We start from the raw sequence: 21,214 nt of genomic DNA, 5'->3' as shown, positions 1-21,214 counted from the left end.
GTGGTTGCAGGGCCAAGTTTAAGTAACAGGCGTTCTTAAAGGATCTGAATTTCCTCCGATCACCAGAGAGGCGTTCTGGTGTTGGTACTTGTGGTTTCGGAGGGGGCATCACCACAGTAGGATTAACTACCAGAGGGTCGGCTGCAGACAACCCTTGATCTGTGGCGGTAGGTGTTGCATACAGGTGCTGCAGGCGGTCCTCTAACTGAAGGTATTCTTCCTGAAGTTTTTGGATGACCTGAGTGAGGGCCGTGATCTGTAGACATGCGGCATCCAGCGGGGAGACACCTCCTTCAGCCTCTGACATGGCTGGTTTGTACTGTCAGTAACTTGGTAGGGGGCCGAGATACTGGGAGGGCTCCCCTTGCGGCTGAGCGAAGCACACCACTGAAGGTGGAACAGCAGGTGTGGTGCCCACAGAAGCACGGGTGCCGGGATGCTGGAGACAGGCGTGCTTGGAAGGTCCAGGAGACAAAGTCTAGTGGAATAACTGAATAACGAAGCCGGGAGCCAGATCAGGGGTCATTCACAGAGAGACAGTCCAGGATCAGAATGACCTAAGGTTAGCTGCGTCTTAGTACAGGGAGCAGGATAAGCAGAGTCCAATAGCCAGGCTGGGATCAGATGCTGGGAGCAGGCAGGAAGAAGTCAGATGCAAGCCAAAGGGTCAAGCCAGAGGATCGGGAAGAACAGGTCAAAACAAGCCAGGTCAGTACACAGGAGATCAGATCAGCAGATAATACAGGGCACAGGAACACAGGGTGAGCTGAAGACAAACCAGCAACTGCAGACACTAGCAGACTTCCTTATATAGGCCCATGTGACCTGCTGATAGAGATACTGGGTCCTAAAGCCCTTCTCCTGCCAGAGATGCTGGGTCCTAAAGTCCTTCTCCTGCCAGAGATGCTGGGTCCTAAAGTCCTTCTCCTGCTGTTGATTCCCTGACAGTACACCTAAAGCTACCCAATTGCTGGTTTTCCCATCTCCCTGCAGGTCATTACTATGTCTGGCAGGCCAACAAGGAGAGGCAGTCACGAGCCAATAAAAGAGGACAAGCAGGCTCTGTGTCTAGGGACAACATGGTGGACGTGGATGCGGTGCATCGTCATCAGCACGTGGCCATGGGAAACACTTGTCCTTATTTTCGGCAGCTGGACATGTTGAGCCGCATCATGCCGAGACTTGGTAGAGTGGATGACCAAGCCCTCCTCATCCTCCTCATCCTCTCTTACCCATGCTCAGGGTACTAGCAAAGCAGCTGCCAACGCGACCTCTTCCCTTGCCTCAATGTCATCAGTCACTCCTTCCCTAGACCCACCATGTCCTCCTGAGGCAACCTCCGAACTTTGAGCACAGTGTTGGGTACATGCTCCAGGAGGATGCCCAGCGTTTTGAAGGCTCTGATGATGATACCCAGCTAGAGGAAGGCAGTAGCGTGAGCGCAGAGAAAGGGGATGCTCAAGAAGGACAGCAATCTGGCAGTCATAATGTGGGAGAACCACCGCTCCAGTTAAGTCCACAAATCCAAGAAAACAGCTCCTCCAGGAATGGAGAAACCTAGGTGCAGGCACGGCATATACTTGTTGCAAATAATTGAAGAACTCTGGAGGACCGCACTCCAAGATAAATTCAATTTTTTTTTTATTTGTGAAGCAGAATCACAGCAAAGCACAATAGTTAACGGGTTTCACACTACCAAGAGTGCTTAGAGTAAGCACTAAATAAAACCTAAAAAACTGGGGTATCTGGCGCTACCTCTTATCAAAAAATAATAATTAATAATTACAAACACCTGAAAGGAGAGTGTATTTTGGTGGGAAACCCTAATAATGCCAGCAAGTCCAATAACGCACCAACTTATTCTAAGAACTATCCTGTCTCTCAAATAATAATCTTATATATCCAGTTACCACCACATGAAGATATTGACTCCCTGTCAAAGGAAATACAATACAATACTTTAGAACCCACTAGCTCTAATTCTGTACAAAATTAGACAGAATGGTAACCTCTGCTAAAATCGCATAGATTGACCCTTTGCGATTCGGACAAAAATATAGTAAGTGTGACCTTATCTAGTGTATTTTTTACATCCGTGTTAAAAGAATTATAATTTACCAAGAAAATATATAAATTATGTGAAAGAAATCTAAATAACAACAGTGATACTCAATGCGACCATGACCTTAAAGTCGCATGAGTATTAATAATGTGACTTATCCAACAACTCATCAGCTAAATTTGTAAACAAGTCTAATATGAAAGTGCAGATATATGAAAAAGTGTATGAAGTGCAATTAGATACAAGTAAGACAATTAAAATTCAAATTAAAATTCTAAAGTGCAAAATACTGTAAACATATATCACAAACAAATATTCCTAAAAAATACCCAACTAAGTGAATCACAAAAATAAATAATAAAAAATAGAAATAAATAAAAACCCAAGAATGAAAAATTAAAAATAAAATAAAAACACAAGTAAAAAAATACAAAGCAAAAAAACAAGCAAAAAAAAGGGGTTAATTATAAAAAGAAAAAGAAAGGGAAAAACAAAAAAAAACAAAAAAAAAACAAAAAAAAGTCTATAGTGTCCACTGTCAAAAATCTTCAATTGTGCAAATCCAACAGTAAATGTTCATAAGGTGACTTTAGTGCTTGTTGTAAATTCTTCAAAGTGACTTCCGTGCTCCCCCACAAGGTGCCCTACTCACCAGAAGAATACACCCCTACAGGGGTACTTCGCCTTTAAACCAGCTTTGAGGAAATCCAGCTCCTTGGCCCATATGCTGTATGGTCATTCGTATCCAGAAGAAAATTCCATTTTGCCAGGTTAAATTAGATGAGTTCAGTATGTGGTGAAAATTGCCAGTCCTGGAGTCTCGTAAAAGTCTTCCCTTTTCAGCCTGGGGCACTGGTGAGATCTTACAGGGATCCAGAGAATGCTGGGAACCAGGAGGCAGGAAACAAGAAGCAGCTGGTCGTGACTTCACAGGAACAGGAAATGTGATTATTCAGTGGCAAGGAATGGTAATGCATTTCGACGCTACAGCTTCTTCATCAGACCATGATCTGACTTTTATGAGACTCCAGGACTGGCAATTTTCACCATTTACTGAACTCATCTAATTTAACCTGGCAAAATGGAATTTTCTTCTGGATACGAATGACCATACAGCATATGGGCCAAGGAGCTGGATTTCCTCAAAGCTAGTTTAAAGGCGAAGTACCCCTGTAGGGGTGTATTCTTCTGGTGAGTAGGGCACCTTGTGGGGGAGCACGGAAGTCAATTTGAAGAATTTACAACAAGCACTAAAGTCACCTTATGAACATTTACTGTTGGATTTGCACAATTGAAGATTTTTGACAGTGGACACTATAGACTTTTTTTGGGGGGTGTTTTGGTTTTTGGGTTTTTCCCTTTCTTTTTCTTTTTATAATTAACCCCTTTTTTTGCTTTGTGTTTTTTTACTTGTGTTTTTATTTAATTTTTAATTTTTCATTCTTGGGTTTTTATTAATTTCTATTTTTTATTATTTATTTTTGTGATTCACTTAGTTGGGTATTTTTTAGGAATATTTGTTTGTGATATATGTTTACAGTATTTTGCACTTTAGAATTTTAATTTTAATTTTAATTGTCTTACTTGTATCTAATTGCACTTCATACACTTTTTCATATATCTGCACTTTCAAATTAGACTTGTTTACAAATTTAGCTGATGAGTTGTTGGATAAGTCACATTATTAATACTCATGCGACTTTAAGGTCATGGTCGCATTGAGTATCACTGTTGTTATTTAGATTTCTTTCACATAATTTATATATTTTCTTGGTAAATTATAATTCTTTTAACACGGATGCAAAAAATACACTAGATAAGGTCACACTTACTATATTTTTGTCCGAATCGCAAAGGGTCAATCTATGCGATTTTAGCAGAGGTTACCATTCTGTCTAACTTTGTACAGAATTAGAGCTAGTGGGTTCTAAAGTATTGTATTGTATTTCCTTTGACAGGGAGTCAATATCTTCATGTGGTGGTAACTGGATATATAAGATTATTATTTGAGAGACAGGATAGTTCTTAGGCCGCGTACACACGGGCGGACTGTTCGTCCAACTTTGTCCGCTGAACAGTGTTTGGGCGGACAGTCCGCTCGTGTGTGGGCTTTCAGCGGACAGTTTCAGCGGACAGTTTGACGGACAAGGTTTTTCGGAAATTCCGTAAAACTGTCCGCTGAAACCTTGTTTCAGCGAACAGTCCGCTCGTGTGTAGGCTTGTTCGTCAAACAAAGTTGCGCGCATGCTCAGAAAGGATTTTCACGCCGAAAGCTATAATGCAGTGTATAGGACGTCGTATTTTTCGTCCCGTCGTACGTGCCGTTCACGTCATCGCGCACGGTTTCAGCAAACTGTTCGTCCGTCGTGTGTGGCCATGTCCGTCCATGCTAAGTTTGAGCGGACTGTTTGCCGAAACTGTTGGACGGACAAAGTTGGGCGAATAGTCCGCGCGTGTGTACGCGGCCTTAGAATAAGTTGGTGCGTTATTGGACTTGCTGGCATTATTAGGGTTTCCCACCAAAATACACTCTCCTTTCAGGTGTTTGTAATTATTAATTATTATTTTTTGATAAGAGGTAGCGCCAGATACCCCAGTTTTTTAGGTTTTATTTATTGTTGTGGAAACCCCGTGTGGGGATTTTCTTCGTTTGGGGGGGCTGCAACCTAAAAAATATATATATATTTTTTTTTTAGTTCAACTTCTGGTTTTGTCTATCCTACACCTAGAACGCATTAGCGCGGTTTCCCCAATATTTATAATACTTAGAGTAAGCACTGTTGGTAGTGTGAAACGCGTTAGATTTTGTGCTTTGCTGTGACCCACTTTTGTGTGATTCTGCTTCACGAATAAAAGGCATTTGAATTTATCTTGGAGTGCGGCCGTCCAGAGTTCTTCAATTATTTTCTATCTGGCAGTCATGTTCTACCAGCTGCAGCATACTGCCAGGTTTGCTCCAGTGATGAAGAGGGAGGGGATGATGAGGTCACTGACTCCACGTGGGCCTTTTTTGATTAGAGTGCATCAAATCGCACAGCTTCTATTTGCAACATATGTCTCAAGTATATCTCGCGTGGCCAATACATCAGCCACTTGGGCACAACATGCTTGACCGGACATATGTTGACCTGCCATGCAGCTCATTGGCAAGCGTACCTTAAAGACCCACACCAAAAATAATATATAAATGTAATGGTGCTCTACCACTATTACATACATCCTAAAAATGTATTTAAATAAAAATAAAATGAAAAATGAATTCATAATTACACAAAGTGAATATAAATACAAATTATTAAAAATATGTAGTGAATAAATAATATCTAGTGAATAAATTCAGACAAAACAATAATAATGATTAATAATAAAAAATGTCATAGGTAAAAGTCCATAAAAAAAGTCCCAACAAATTTCAAGTGCAAAATAAATTCATAAGAAGTCCAGTGCAGAGCAGAAATAAACACCAATGGAAAAAAGTGCTGTGAAGACCAAAGGGTTGCTGCCACCAATAGCTATTCTGGCCGCTTACCGGAACATTAGATCCCTGTTCAATGGGACCAAAAAGCGCATGGATATATTATCGGGATGAACCCTCTAGGCAGGAAACCTCTCTCCCCCAATGTGCAGGAAATTTAAACCGCAATGGATCAATCCATATAAAAATACAAAGAGATACTCACATAGCATAAACCCCTTGTAATTTATTCCGTTAAAAGCAATACATATGAACTTACATGTTCCGACAGTAAACAAGCGAATAAAAATGAACGAGCTGGTCGGCTCTCGACTACTGCCCCGTAATTCCCGGGAATAGCATAGAACGTGGTGACGTCCGCACGCCGTTCTACCCTACGCGTTTCGTCACTCCAAGGATGTGGTCACGGGGTGACGAAACGCGTAGGGGGAAACGGCGTGCTGACGTCACCGCGTTCTACGCCAGTCCCGGAACTACTGGCGGTAATCGAGAGCCGGCCGGCTCGTTCATTTTTATTTGCTTGTTTACTGTCGGAACATATGAGTTCATATGTATTGCTTTTAACAGAATAAATTACAAGGGGTTTTATGCTATGCGAGTATCTCTTTGTCTTTTTATATAGATTGATCCATTGTGGTTTAAATTTCCTGCACATTGGGAGAGAGAGGTTTCCTGCCTAGAGGGTTCATTCCGATAATATATCCATGTGCTTTTTGGTCCCATTGAACAGGGATCTAATGTTCCGGTAAGCGGCCAGAATAGCTATTGGTGGCGGCAACCCTTTGGTCTTCACAGCACTTTTTTCCATTGGTGTTTATTTCTGCTCTGCACGTCTTATGAATTTATTTTGCACTTGAAATTTGTTGGGACTTTTTTTATGGACTTTTACTTATAACATTTTTTATTATTAATCATTATTATTGTTTTGTCTGAATTTATTTATTCACTAGATATTATTTATTCACTACATATTTTTAATAATTTGTATTTATATTCACTTTGTGTAATTATGAATTCATTTTTTATTTTTTTTTATGTAAATTAATTTTTAGGTTGTTTCTTTGGTGGTAGAGCATCATTACATTTATATATTATTTTTAATTTTATTTTTATTAATGAAGCATATATTTATATGGATACACAAAACTCAATCCGCCTACTTAGTGTATCATCACTGTGCTATCATAAAGCACCCTAAATCTTAGCTGCTACTTAAATACACAATTGCAAATAGATCATAGGTGCATAGAAATCTGTTACTAGTAATCAACAAATAAATAATACCCTGTAGCGCTAATACTGTATGAAAATTACTTCACCCAATCTATCTAAAAAAAAAATATTTGTGCTAGTTGCATAAATCAGTATACTAAATACACTTCATACACACAGAAAAAATTTCATCTATTTCAAATATCCACTCCTCACAGTGAGAATAAACATACCACATATAATTTCTTATACAAAAAATATAGTGAACAAAACAGTGTGAACTGCAATTATCCCAAAAAATATATAAATATAATTATAGTCCGTCACCAAAGGGTGATTAAAAATCTTCCAACAGTAATCCCTCTATCCGTGTGAAAGACTATTCAGTGTCCAAATTGCTTTCTTAAATCCGTCACCACACCATCCGTGATTGTGACCCCCCTCGTAGGAGCACTCACCAGCTGATGAGCCTTGCACTCTTGTGCTAGGCTAAACAGGCATTAGATCTCTCACGAGATGATATCAGATATTCAATCACCAATCTCTGGGCATTCTCCTTTTACAGGCTTTTATAAGTATATCTCAAAAGAAACCTCAAAAGAAAAGAGACCTCCAATAGTGCAATACTGTCAACACACTTTAATTTAAAATAATCCACTCTTTATGCACTCACATGAACAACTTGAAAGAACTTGAAAGCACTCCAAAAACCCATTAAATCACTCCAATCTTCAATGACAACACAAGTTACTCCGAGGCATTGGTGGTCACAGCGGACACTTTTTAAGCCGGTAGCTTAATTGCTTTCTCTCACCCTTCCTTGCGTATCCCGCCTGGTCCCACATAGCAGGTATGCAGTTTGAATAGGGCGCCTCAGCTTGCTAATACCGTCCCTTCCGTCTAGCACCTCCTTCCGCATTCGTATGTAAGCTTAATGTCTCAATGTTAGTTGCCAGATAGCCACGCCCCCGACATGTTTCGTCATACCAGACTTAATCATGGGATTGGCTATCTAGTCTCGTGTTCCACCTTTTATTCTAATGCCGACCATCCCATAATAACACGCCTCCCGATCGCACATGCGCACGCTCGGCCTCAAGACAGGCGCACAGATGACCTCACCACCCGCCCGGCGTCCCGAACAGACCCCTCGCGCATGCGCGAGCTTCTCGCTCCCACGTCTCACCTCATGCACATAACGAACCGCCCATCGGCTTCTTAATAATGCACTGTCACTCTGCCAACCCACTAAACCGATTCCGCGCCTGCGCAGACACCGTTCTCCCCATCTTCCATACGATGTCCTACGCAAGTGACAGTACTCCATGCCCTTATAAAGGGACTACAGACACCGCACAGGCGTACAGACCTTCCCATTATATTCCTCACATACCCCTGCATGTGCACAGCTTCACTATTTACTATGTGCAAGAGACATCCATTCTCTAACACTGCTCAGACCCCGCCAATCGGGATCCAGCATACTCCGCCCCTAATGCTTGTGTCCCCAATTGTACATTGCCCAGGCAGTATGTCTCTGTGTCACCAATACGTCGGCGTTTCCATCAAATATTATTTCTAATCAGCTTTATAGAAATACACATTTGTACCCGCTTTCCATAGTAGTGCACAATAAGAATAAAAATAAAATACAATAAATACATTATCTATAAATAAAAAATAATATACAATAAAAAAGACCTCTAAAGCCTATATAGAGATAAATTGTTTAGTTGTTTCTTTTTACACAGATGAACAGATAAAAAACCTCATATTACCCCCCTCCCCAAATAGTTTGTAGCCCTAGGTGACCCCCTAACCACCCCAAAATTATTTCTGCTGGCTATATGGGATCCACATATACCACATTAGGAAACCTCTTTGCATAAAAAACACATTATTAAGTTAAATAAGGTCACTTATAGCTTCCCAATTCTCAAGAATTGTTTATAAAACAATTCAAATCCAGTTCTATGTTCATCCCCCTCAGTGCAAGGCTTCTCATCGAGAAAATCCATTTTGTTTCTCTTTGGGATAAATCCCTAACTCGATTTGAGCCTCTCCAAGAGGGATGAACATAATCTATACCACAGAACTGTAAAAGGCTAGGGTCCTGTTGATGGCATTCCTTAAAATGCATTGATACACTGTGGTATTGGTAGCCCTTCCGAATGTTGGCTAGATGTTCCGAAATGCGTATCCTCAGCATCCTTTTAGTGCGTCCCACATAAAAAAGGTTGCAGGGGCACCATAATAGATATACCACATGCGACATATTACATGTCATAAATTCATCAATCCTAAAGATTTCTCCCTCTCCATTAGTCACTGAAGTCACACCTTTATTTATCTGTCAAACAGTTCTACAGCAAATACATCTTCTACAAGCATAGAATCCTCTCAATTCCCCAGAGATTGTCTGTCTCACCGGGGGGTCAAGAATCTTTTTTACGATCCTATCCCCAATATTGGGTGCCCTTCTGTAGATAAACTTGGAGAGTTTAGGTAATATCGATCCCAAATGCTTATCTCTACCTAAAATGTGCCAGTGTTTCGCAAAAATCTGCTCAACCTCTCTATATTGATGATGGTACCTTGATAGAAATTTGAACTGATGTTGTATCCCATCCACTCTTTTAATGCTTCCCTGAAGGCATACCTCCCTAGGGGTGTTAGCCACCTCTCTAATTGTATCCTCCAGACGGGTTGGGTGAAGTAATTTTCATACAGTATTAGCGCTACAGGGTATTATTTATTTATTGATTACTAGTAACAGATTTCTATGCACCTATGATTTATTTTTTATTAATGAAGCATGTAATTTAAATTTTTACACTTCATTAATTTTTTTTTTAGCGCAGCTCCTTATGGTATAGAGTTTGATGTGTTGTAGTATAACGATTTTAGCTGCTGCTCACTGTTTTTTTTTGAATCGCGCAGTTTTGTTTCTACTCTCTGAAACCTGCACTGAGATGAATGAAGGTGTAGAATTAGGTGTGTCACAGCCAAGTACTTGTGAGCACTCTGCTAGCAGTACACCGACGTCCGATTGTAGCAGTCAAATTTCCCTGCCCCAGCTGCTGGACCATCGAAAGAAGTTCACTCCCAGCCATACACATGCCCAGCGGTTAAATGCTAGCTTGGCTAAATTGCTAGCACTTCAGGTGCTGCCTTTTCAGTTGGTAGACTCGGCCCCCTTCCGTGAGTTTGTGCAATGTGCGGTTCCTCAGTGGAAGGTCCCCAAATGCCACTTCCCATCTTCTCACGGAAAGCGATTCCGTCTCTCTACCGGCATGTGGAAGGCAATGTCCATGCCTCGCTGGACAGGGCGGTCAGCGGTAAGGTGCATATTACCGCTGACTCGTGGTCCAGCAGGCATAGACAGGGACATTACCTATCCTTCACGGCCCATTGGGTCACTCTTCTGGCAGCTGGGAAGGATGCAGGACAAGGTGCAGTAGTGTTAGAGGTTGTTCCGCCACCATGCCTCCAAAATGTTACTACTGGTTGTGGCACACCTCTCTCCTCCACCCCCTCCTCTTCTTCCTCCATGCCCTGTTCCAGTGCTTTGTCCTCGGAACCAGCAGTGCTCCGTAGGCGTTCAAGGGGCTACGCAAGTACGCAGGCAAAAATATGCCATGCCGTGCTTCCGCTGGTTTGTTTGGGGGACAGGAGCCACACTGGGGCAGATATTTTGTCAGCTCTGCAGTTACAGGCCGAGAGGTGGTTGATGCCACGCCAGCTTAAGCCAGGAATGGTGGTTTGCGACAGTGGCACCAACCTCCTCTCTGCCCTCCGACAGGGACAACTGACCCATGTGCCCTGTGTGGCTCACTTCCTTAACCTGGTGGTGTAGCGGTTCTTGGGCAGGTACCCGGGCTTACAGGATGTCCTGAGGCAGGCCAAGAATGTATGTGTGCATTTCCGCCGATCATTTAATGCCAGTGCTCGGCTGGCTGAGCTCCAAAATGAGTTGAACCTGCCCAAAAACCGCCTTATATGTGACATGCCCACCAGGTGGAACTCAACGTTGGCCATGCTGCAGCGGCTGCACACACAGCAGAGGGCCATCAATGAGTACCTGTGTGACTATGGCACCAGGACAGGGTCAGGGGAGCTCGTTTGTTTTCACCACGCCAGTGGGGCATGATCAGGGATGCATGCACTGTCCTGTCACCATTTGAGGAGGCCACGAGGATGGTGAGCAGTGACAGTGCATGCATCAGTGACACTGTATCTCTTGTCCACCTATTGGAGCACACGCTGCGTGGAATAATGGACAGGGCACTTGAGGCAGAACAGAGGCAGGAAGAGGAGGACTTCCTTGCCTCTCAAGGCCCCCTTTATCCAGACAGTGTTTCTGCTGACCCACCCATCACACAGAAAGAGGACGAGGAGGAGGAGGATTGTGTCAGCATGGAGGTGGAGCCTGGCACTCCGTATCAGCAGCAGCAGTCTTTTAGGGATGATTTACAGTCCCAAGAAACCTGTGGACTTGTACGTGGCTGGGAGGAGGTGGCTGCGGATCATGTTGTCCTTAGTGACCCAGAGGACTCCGGACTGAATGCTTCAGCTTACCTATGCTGCATGGCCTCCCTGATCCTGCAAAGCCTGCGGAAGGATCCTCATATTTTTCGGATCAAGGAGAGGTACCATTACTGGCTGGCCACTCTCCTTGATGCACGGTACAAAGGTAAGGTTGTGGACCTTATCTTGCCATCGCAGAGGGAGCAGAGGATGAGACACCTCCGGGAGGCCTTGCAGAAAGGTCTGTGCAACGCGTTCCCAGAGACTGGGAGGTTACAAACTCCTGGTCCTGGACAACGTGTTGCTGAGGCTTCGGTCAGTCACAGAAGGAGCGGTGGAGAAGGTGGCCATCTGACCGATGCGTTCAGACAATTTTTTAGTCCGCAGCCCCAAGGTATGATCTGTTCCAGCGTCTGATTCACATGGTGCAGGAATACCTAGGGGCAAGGTCAGACTTGGACACCTTTCCCACCGAAAATCTTCTGGCTTACTGGGTCTTGAGGATGGATCACTGGCCAGAGCTTGCACAGTATGAAATTGAGCTACTGGCCTGTCCTGCATCCAGCGTTATTTCAGAAAGCACCTTCAGTGCTGCTGGAGGCTTTGTAACCGATCACAGGGTGCGTCTGTCTACCGACTCGGTTGATCGACTGACCTTCATAAAGATGAATCAGTCTTGGATCACCACCAGCTACCAAGCACCTGAAGCTGATGTAACCGAATAATTTTTTTTGAAATGTCACATCCCTTCAAGACTGCTTATGCTGATGCTGAGTGACTGTCCTGTTATGTTGATTGACTATCCTCTTCCTCAATGATCCTGCTGATAGCTTGGAAGAACATTTTTGGTTCTGGGTGATGCCACCATCCCAATTTTTCAGCCGCTGTTAAACAGGGGCGTGTAATTACAATTTTGGATTCAATGCTTTTCAGCAGGGCTCATTCCTGCACTCCAACTAGAGTATATGGGAGAGGTTGCAGTGTCTAAGGCCCAATTTTTCAACCCCTGTTTAACAGGGGCATGCAATTACAATTCACAGCAGGGGCCCATTCCTGCGCCCACCGAGAGTAACTGTGAGGACTTGTAGTGTTGAGGCACCAGCACCACCACAACCACCAAAGGCCCAATATTTCTACCACTGTTCAACAATGGCATGTAATTACCATTCTTGATATAATCGTTCACAGCAGGGTGCTCCAGCGCCCACCAAGAGTCACTTTGAGGGCTTACAGTGTTGTGGCAACACCAACACCTTAGGGCCACATTTCTGCAGAGCATAAAGGGCAGGTCCCTACTTTCAAACATCCAACTTACAAACGTCTCCTACTTGCAAACGGAAGGACACAACAGGAAGTGAGATGAAAAAAGACAGACGGCCAGCAAAAATTATACAGGGGGGATAACCCTTCCCTATGTTTTCCAAAAAGCTTAAAAATAGATTTTTTGACTGGAGCTACCTTTAAAAATGTACCAGTTCAAAATTATAAACAGATTCTACTTAACACAACAAACCTGCACAGTCTGTTTTGTTTGCACTGCCTGTATACTGCTGTTCTGCATATATAGGGCCTGGGGGCCCCACACCTTTCCTTTTTTTAATTTGGGTACGGGGTTCCCCTTAATATCCGTACAGGACCCAAAGGAGCTGGTAATGGCCGGGGGGGGGGGGGGGGGGGGCTACCCATGCCATTTTTTTCTCAATGATTTTCATCCATATTGCCGGAACCAGACATGACATTAAAACCGCAAGCAGTTTTAAATGACTTTTCTTCCGTTAAATGTCATTTTGTGCAGGGACTGTTCTAAACATGGGAAACGTGTGCCACTTCACAGGCATAATATAGACAGCCCCCAGGCACGATATTTAAAGGAATATTTCACCTTTTTTGTTTCACTTTGATCGTCATTAAAATCAGTGCTCCCGAAAAAACGCCCGTTTAAAAAAAAAAAAATTGGCATTGACCCATGCCCCCTGGGGCAGGAGCCAGGTCCCCAAACCCTTTTTAGGGCAATATCTAGCATATTAGCCATTAAAATTAGCACTTTTTATTTTGAACGTTCGAGTCCCATAGACTTCAATGGGGTTCTAAAGTTCGCACAAATTTTTGGTCTGTTCGAAAGTTCTAGTGCAAACCAAACTGGGGGGGGGGTTTCGGCTCAGCCCTACTCCTGATGCACATTTTGTCACAAACTGATGTCGTCCTGGGGCCCCAAAGTGAACTGAAGAAAACAGCTGCACACCAAAGAATTAATCCAACGTGTTTATTTCCAAAACATGACACTTGACAGCCACAAGGACAAGGTTACAGGACCCAGGAGGTGACGCGTTTCACACTGAACATAGTGCTTCTTTAAATCTGTGGCACAACTGAAGCACCGAGCGTATAAAGGCTCCATTCCCCCATATACGGGATAATGCAATCAGTCACGCCAGACATCTGACAAAGCCGACAAGCCGATCCTAAATGCCTATACCACCATACCTCTTTGTTACTATATGGTACACTAGAACAACATGTAACCCACATATAATATAACAACTATAGGCGCAAAACAAGTCAGACATCATGAACATTCTATAACAAATCTGCAAAAATAAAGAAGAAAAAAAAAGGGGAGGTAATGATAAAAATAGTCATGTCATCCCATAAAATAAATATCGGCTGAAAGAGTCTATTTAGGAATGGTGATGAAGGAAAAAAAACGTTAAAAAAATGCAAACAGGGCTACCATCATGATAGGGTAGAATCCATAGCTGCAACAAAACACAAATAGAAATAATGCTTTCAATAATAGATGTAGATCAACTGACATTTTGTAGGAATAAACAGGCATGGTATTATTAATACAGTGACGCATCCCCGAGTCCTAAGCAGTATGGATTCCTTGCTGACAACTGTGAGATCTTCCAGCAGATGGAGGACGCTGGCTCTGGAGAGAGTCCTCTGAGCGAGGAGTGGAACACACAGGACAGCTTGCTGCGGATGGATGACGTCATCAAATCTGGACGTGTTTCAAGAGCGTGCACACTTGGCGATGTAAGCAAGTCACGCTCCTTTGTCAACAGATTCAAATAGAAACACCATGACTAGACTTTATAGAGGGCTGACATGGGAACGTGGGTGGGGTCATGTAACGAGCAAGATATAAGGGGCGTATATATAAAACAAACAACACAATATGAAGCTAAAAACGAAGCGATTATAAAAAACAGGGTAATTAAAAAACAATCATATAAGCGGTTCTGGACAAAGATCATATATAATATAATGTTACCATTGGAATGGCATAAAAAATATCATATGTAATATAATGTTACCATTGGAATGGCATAAAAAAACAAACACATGGCAGGGGTGACGTGGGGAAAAAACTCTTTCATGTCACCTCTGCCATGTGTTTACTTTTTTCCCATGTCACCCCTGCCATGTGTTTATTTTTTTATGCCATTCCAATGGTAACATTATATTATATATGATCTTTGTCCAGAATTGCTTATATGATTGATTGTTTTTTAATTACCCAATTACCCTGTTTTTTTATAATCGCTTAGTTTTTAGCTTCATATTGTGTTTGTTTTATATACACGCCCCTTATATCTTGCTTTTTACATGACCCTGCCCACGTTCCCATGTCATCCCTCTATAAAGTCTAGTCATGGTGTTTTTATTTGAATCTGTTGACAAAGGAGCGCGACTTGCTTACATCGCCAAGTGCGCACGCTCTCGAAGCGCATTCAGCTTTGATTACGTCATCCGTCCGTAGTAAGCTGTCCTGTGCGTTCCACGCATCGCTCTCCGCTCTCCGGAGCCAGCGTCCTCCATCTGCCGGAAGATCTCACAGTTGTCAGCATGGAATCCATACTGCTTAGGACTCGGGATGCTTCACTGTATTATTAATACCATGCTTGTTTATTCCTACAAAATGTAAGTTGATCTACATCTATTATTAAAAGCGTTATTTCTAAACGACTGCACCCAGAGGCGCCTCTCTACTTGTGTTTTGTAACCCACATATAAAAGGTGACAACACCACATGTGATATAATAAATGTATAGCCTATACAGAGGAAATATTATTTATAATGAAGAAAAAAAAACATAATTAAATGACAAAAACATAAATGGATAAATAAAACCTATCCACGCAAATAACTATACACATTATTATAAATATAAATATCCTATATAGACCATAATAGAATAATATAAATACACATACGCACATATATATATATATATATATATATATACACACACACACACACACACACACACACAAACGTAACAGTCCATAAGTTAAAATCAAAATAGAGAGGAAAAAAACAAAACAAATATTATAAAATAAATAGTACATTGATAATATGGACCTAAAGAAAATCGGGGGGTAGCGGAGTACATGGGAAACATCCATATGCAAAACAATAGGGCTAAATGAACCATAACTCTCTCAGCTCACTATAGGCATGTGCAAGGGGTGTAAGATGCTGCAAGAGACTGTATAGGGAGCTGCCTATGCAAAAGTTTCCCATTGAGCAGTCAGGGAGGCATGTAAGAGCCGCTTAGTGCTTTAAACTAATGTAATGTCACTGCTTGCAGATAGGAGCTGTCAAAACTCGGGGCTGATGTCGGGGGTGGACGGGACCAAACAGCTAGCCTATCAAACACACTGATGTCGAGGGCTGGGTGGGCCGATCCGTGTATGTGGCTCTGCCCACTTTCTATCAGCTATTAAACACCAGCCAATGATTGGGCTGCTTAAGAAAGGGGGCGGAGCCACATACATGGAGCCGCCCGCCCAGCCCCTATCCCGTTGGCTTGTGTTTGATAGGCTAGCTGTTCGGTCCCACCCACCCCCGGCATCAGCTCCAAGTTCTGACAGCTCCTCTCTGCAAGCAGTGACATTACATTACAATTTCACACACTGAGTGGCTCTTACATGCCTAGCTGACTGCTCAATGGGAAACTTCCCCTCTCCTAGCTCAGTGCCGATAGGTGCCACCTATCAATGCCCATCAGTGCCACCTATCATTGCCAACCAAAGCCACCTGTCAGTGCCAATCTGTGCCCACTAGTGCCACCTGTCAGTGCCCACCAGTGCCACCTGTCAGTGCCAATCAGTCCCCACCAATGCCACATGTCAGTGCCCATCAGCGCCACCTGTCAGGGCCAATCATTGCTCATCAGTGCCACTTGTCAGTACCAATCAATGCCCACCAGTGCAACCTGTCAGTGCCCACCAGTGCTCATCAGTGCTGCCAGTCAGTGCCAACCAATGCCACCTATCAGTGCCAATCAGTGCTTCCTATTAGTGCTATCTATCAGTGCCCATCAGTGCTGCCTATTAGTACCCAATGCCCATCAGTTCTGCCAATCAGTGCTGGCAATCAGCGCCAACCAATGCCATAAATCAGTGTGCATCAATGCCCACCTGTGGTGTCAATTAATGCCACCTATCAGTGCCAACCAGTGCTGCCTATCAATGCCCATCAGTGTTGCCTATTAGTGCTGCCAATCAGTGTTGCCTAGCAGTGCCATCTATCAGTGACAATCAGTGCCCATCAGTGCAGCCTATCGGTGCAGCCTATTAATGCCCATCAGTGCTGCATATCAGTGCAGCCTATCAATGCCTAGGGGCATTTAGTAAAATGGTGGAAGAGGACCTGAAGAAATTAGAAAAACAAAAAAATAAGAAAATGGAAAAAATCTGGAGAATGATAAAAGAATTGGGGGAAAGGAAGGAAGTGGTTATAAGACCGGCCAACAAAGGAGGGGACCTGGTAATTTTGAATAAATCTGAATATAAAGAGGAGATGGAGAATTTGTATAGAATGGAGAATACATATAAGAAACTGAGGGGACATCCGAGACGTGAATATGAGAACAAATTAGAAGCGTTTGTGAAAAAAGGAAAAGAAAGGGGTATTCTGAATATGTGTGAAGCAGAATACTTGATATCAAACTCCACAAAAACTCTGGTTATTTACTATACGCCCAAAATACATAAGAGGCTAGTAAAGGCTCCAGGGAGGCCAATTGTTAGTGGAATAAATTCCATTTTTTCACGCCTAGGGGAATATTTAGACAAGTTTTTGAAACCCCTAGTGCAACAAGGGATATCTTATCTGAGGGACAGTTCACAACTTATAAGAGAATTACAATAGTGGAGGAGGGGAGGGTTTAATTGGGCACAGGTGCTTGAGGTCTATATAAGTTTAGGTAGAACTCCTTGTAGCTTTTTAATACCCTTTTCAGACATTTTTTAAATAGTTTTTTTTTCCTTTCCTTCCTTCAGCCTACTAATTAGGGGCAGGGCCAGATTAAGAACATCATGGGCCTGGTGCTGAGGATTTTGGTGGGGCCTTTTATAAACAATAAATAAATAAAAATGCAAACAATTTTTTGTTATAACAAATTAAATTAAAGAGAGAGAGGGAGGATGAGAGAGAGATAGAGAGCGAAAGAGAGAAAGGGGATAAAAGAGATGTAAGGGGTAAGGGAGGGAGGATGAGATAGAGAGGGGGGGAATGAGAGAGAGAGGATGCACAAGAGCATGTGTGGGAATGACATCAATGCAGCCTGGCCAAAGCAAGTGACCGAAGGCACAGAACCCAGAAGGAAGACCGGGTGAAGATGAAAATGCCCGGGCCCCGCCGGATTGATCACAGCACAGCACTGGAGGGCTCAGTCTGACAATTTAAGTGTGCCCTAATGTGCTAATATGCTGGGCATACTTGTACATTATGGCATAACATACCCCAGGGCCTCTAAAAAGTAGTACTGTTAGAAAAGTTTACTACCGCTTTAATATCACAGGAGCCTCTCATGGGGCCCCCTACTGACCCTGTGGCCCTTGGGCAGTGACTAAGTGCATAGTTGTCAACATTTCAAAAATATTTTCAGGGACGCTTTTTTTTACAAGTGCTATATTTAGAGTAGCTGACACCCCCTATGTTCCTCTATACATCACAATAGTAATTACAAAATGAAATAAGTACTAATAATGGGGCAGAACAAATATGAGGACTGTGAGATTTCCATTAGTTGAACTGAAAAAGTGTGCCCATTCTAGAGCTGGTAACATTGAGGATATTCAGTATAATTTTAAAGAACAGTTTTTGTGGGTAAGAGGCATATGGGAGGAGTATGGATGGAATAAAAGTGGGAAGTATGTGCAGGTGAGGGAGAGGAATGTGGAGGGTCTAACAGTGGGCACTATGTACATGAGAGCAGTGCAGAGGGTATGGCAGAAGGCACTATGTACAGGAGAGGAGTGTGAAGGGTATGACAGTGGGCAGTATGCACAGCAGAGGAGTGTAGAGGGTATGACATTTGGCCCTATGTATAAGAGAAGAGTGTGGAGGGTATGACAGTGAGCAATATGTACAGGAGTGTTGAGGGTATGACAGTGGGCACTATGTACAGGAGAGAAGTGTGGAGAGTAGGACAGTAAGCAGTAATTACAGGAAAGGAGTGTGGAGGGAGGGTATGACGGTGGGCACTATGTATAGGAGAGGAGTATGGAGGGTATGACAGTGAGTAGTATGTACAGGAGAGGAGTGTGGAGGGTATGACAGGGGGCACTATGTATAGGAGTTAAGTGTTGGATGTATGACAGTGGGCACTATGTATAGGGGAGGAGTGTGGAGGGTATGACAGTGAGTAGTATGTACAGGAGAGGAGTGTGGAGGGTATGACAGTGGGCACTATGTACAGGAGAGAAGTGTATGACAGCGGGCACCAGGGGCGGGCTGGGCCGGGGGGCAGGGTGGAAATTTCCCCCCAGGCCGGCACCTACATTATGTTTAAAACGGCCGCTGGCCGTTTGTTCATTTCTTTTTTTTTTTTACGCTGTGACGGGCAGCCGGGACCCGGTTCAATAACCCCCCTCTCTCTGTGGTCACGTCGCACCGTTCTGATCAGTCCCGGCAGCGGCTGTCAAAGCCGAGCAGAGTGAAGCCGCCTCCCCCTCCTCCATGCACAGCACTGTGTAGACATGAAGGAGGAGGGGGAGGAGGCTTCACTCTGCTCGGCTGTGAGTGACAGCCGCTGCCGGGACTGATCAGAACGGCGCGACGTGAGTCACGCGACCACAGAGAAGGGGATTATTGCTCCGGGTCCCGGATCACTGAGCCGACAGATGTCACTCCACTCGGGTGCTGCTCGCACCTCCCCCCTGCAATGCCACTGCCTTGGGCTCGAGGTACATTATGGGTCCTTAGGGGGGTTCTTTACTGTGGGGGTCCTGCACTGTAGAGGGGGTCTGCACTGTAGAGGGGGGTCTGCACTGCAGAGGGGGGCTGCACTGTAGGGGGGGTCTGCACTGTAGGGGGGGTCCTGCACTGTAGAGGGGTCCTGCACTGTAGAGGGGGTCTGCACTGTAGAAGGAGTCCTGCACTGTAGAGGGGGTCCTGCACTGTAGGGGGGTCTGCACTGTAGAAGGGGTCCTGCACTGTAGGGGGGTCCTGCACTGTAGAAGGGGTCCTGCACTGTAGAAGGGATTCTGCACTGTAGAAGGGGTCCTGCACTGTAGGGGGGTCTGCACTGTAGGGGGAGGGGTCTGTACTGTAGGGGAAGATTCGGCACTGTAGGGGGGTCTGTACTGTAGGGGAGTCTGTACTGTAGGGGGGTCTGCGCTGTAGGGTGGAGGGGTCTGTACTGTAGGAGGGTCTGCACTGTAGATGGGGGTCTGTATGGTAGGGAGGGGGGTCTGCACTGTAGGGGGTCTGTGTAACATGCAGGGGGTCCAGAGCTGTGAGGGGCTGTGTAATGTAAAGGGGTGCGGAGGTGCAGGGTGCTGTGTAATGTAAAGGGGTCCAGAGGTACAAGGGCTGTGTAATGTAAAGCGGTCCAGAGGTTCAGGGTGCTGTGTAATGTAAAGGGGTCCAGAGGTGCAAGGGCTGTGTAATGTAAAGGGGTCAGGAGGTAAGGGGTCCAGAGGTACAAGAGCTGTGTAATGTAAAGGGGTCCAGAGGTGCAGGCTGCTGTGTAATGTAAAGGGGTCCAGAGGTGCAGGCTGCTGTGTAATGTAAAAGGGTCCTTAGGTGCAAGGTCCTGTGTAATGTAAAGGGGTCCTTAGGTGCAAGGTTCTGTGTAATGTAAAGGGGTCCAGAGGTGCAGGGTCCTGTGTAATGTAAAGGGGTCCTTAGGTGCAAGGTTCTGTGTAAGGTAAAGGGGTCCAGAGGTGCAGGGTCCTGTGTAATGTAAAGGGGTCCTTAGGTGCAAGGTTCTGTGTAAGGTAAAGGGGTCCAGAGGTGCAGGCTGCTGTGTAATGTAAAGAGGTCCTTAGGTGCAAGGTCCTGTGTAATGTAAAGGGGTCCAGAGGTGCAGGGTGCTGTGTAATGTAAAGGGGTCCAGAGATGCAGGGTGCAGTGTAATTTAAAGGGGTCCAGAGGTGCAGTTGTGGAGAGGGGGGGTACACAGTAGTGACAAAAAGATATTGAAGGATGCAGAGGTATGCAGGGGACATAGTGGGTGTTTTTACATTTTATGGTGGGGGGGTGCCAGATATAGGATCCGCCCCGGGTGCCAAATGCTCTAGGTACGCCCCTGGTGTGAGCACAGCAGACTACAACTCCTACCTCCCAGGAGTCTCAGAGGCAGGCCAGGTGAGTGGCACGTTAGGGGAGGGGACGCCCGGCGTCAAGAACGTTACGTCGCACGTGACCTGCTGGGCTTATGGGGAGCAGTGGCTAGCTGCAGTCTGCAGAGAAGATGAGACCTGCTTCAGGATCATCACCCCCCCCCCCCCGAAGAGTGGCAAGGACCTGGCTCAGTGTCTCCAGTCCTCACTGAATCAATGCTCCCCAGCCTGAAGTAAGGCATCTGTGATAACCTTCACAAAATGGAATAGAATGAGAAAATCCGCTTCAGTTGTAAATTTAATTAATAATGCATAGTCATCAAGACAATTTAAAATTTTGGCAGTGGCAGCGTGTG

This window comes from Lithobates pipiens, unplaced genomic scaffold (genome assembly GCF_037356315.1).
Source record: "Lithobates pipiens isolate NorthernLeopardFrog02 unplaced genomic scaffold, aLitPip1_a1.2 Scaffold_10, whole genome shotgun sequence".
Classification (NCBI taxonomy): Eukaryota; Metazoa; Chordata; class Amphibia; order Anura; family Ranidae; genus Lithobates; species Lithobates pipiens.
Note: the sequence above shows the minus strand (reverse complement) of the source record.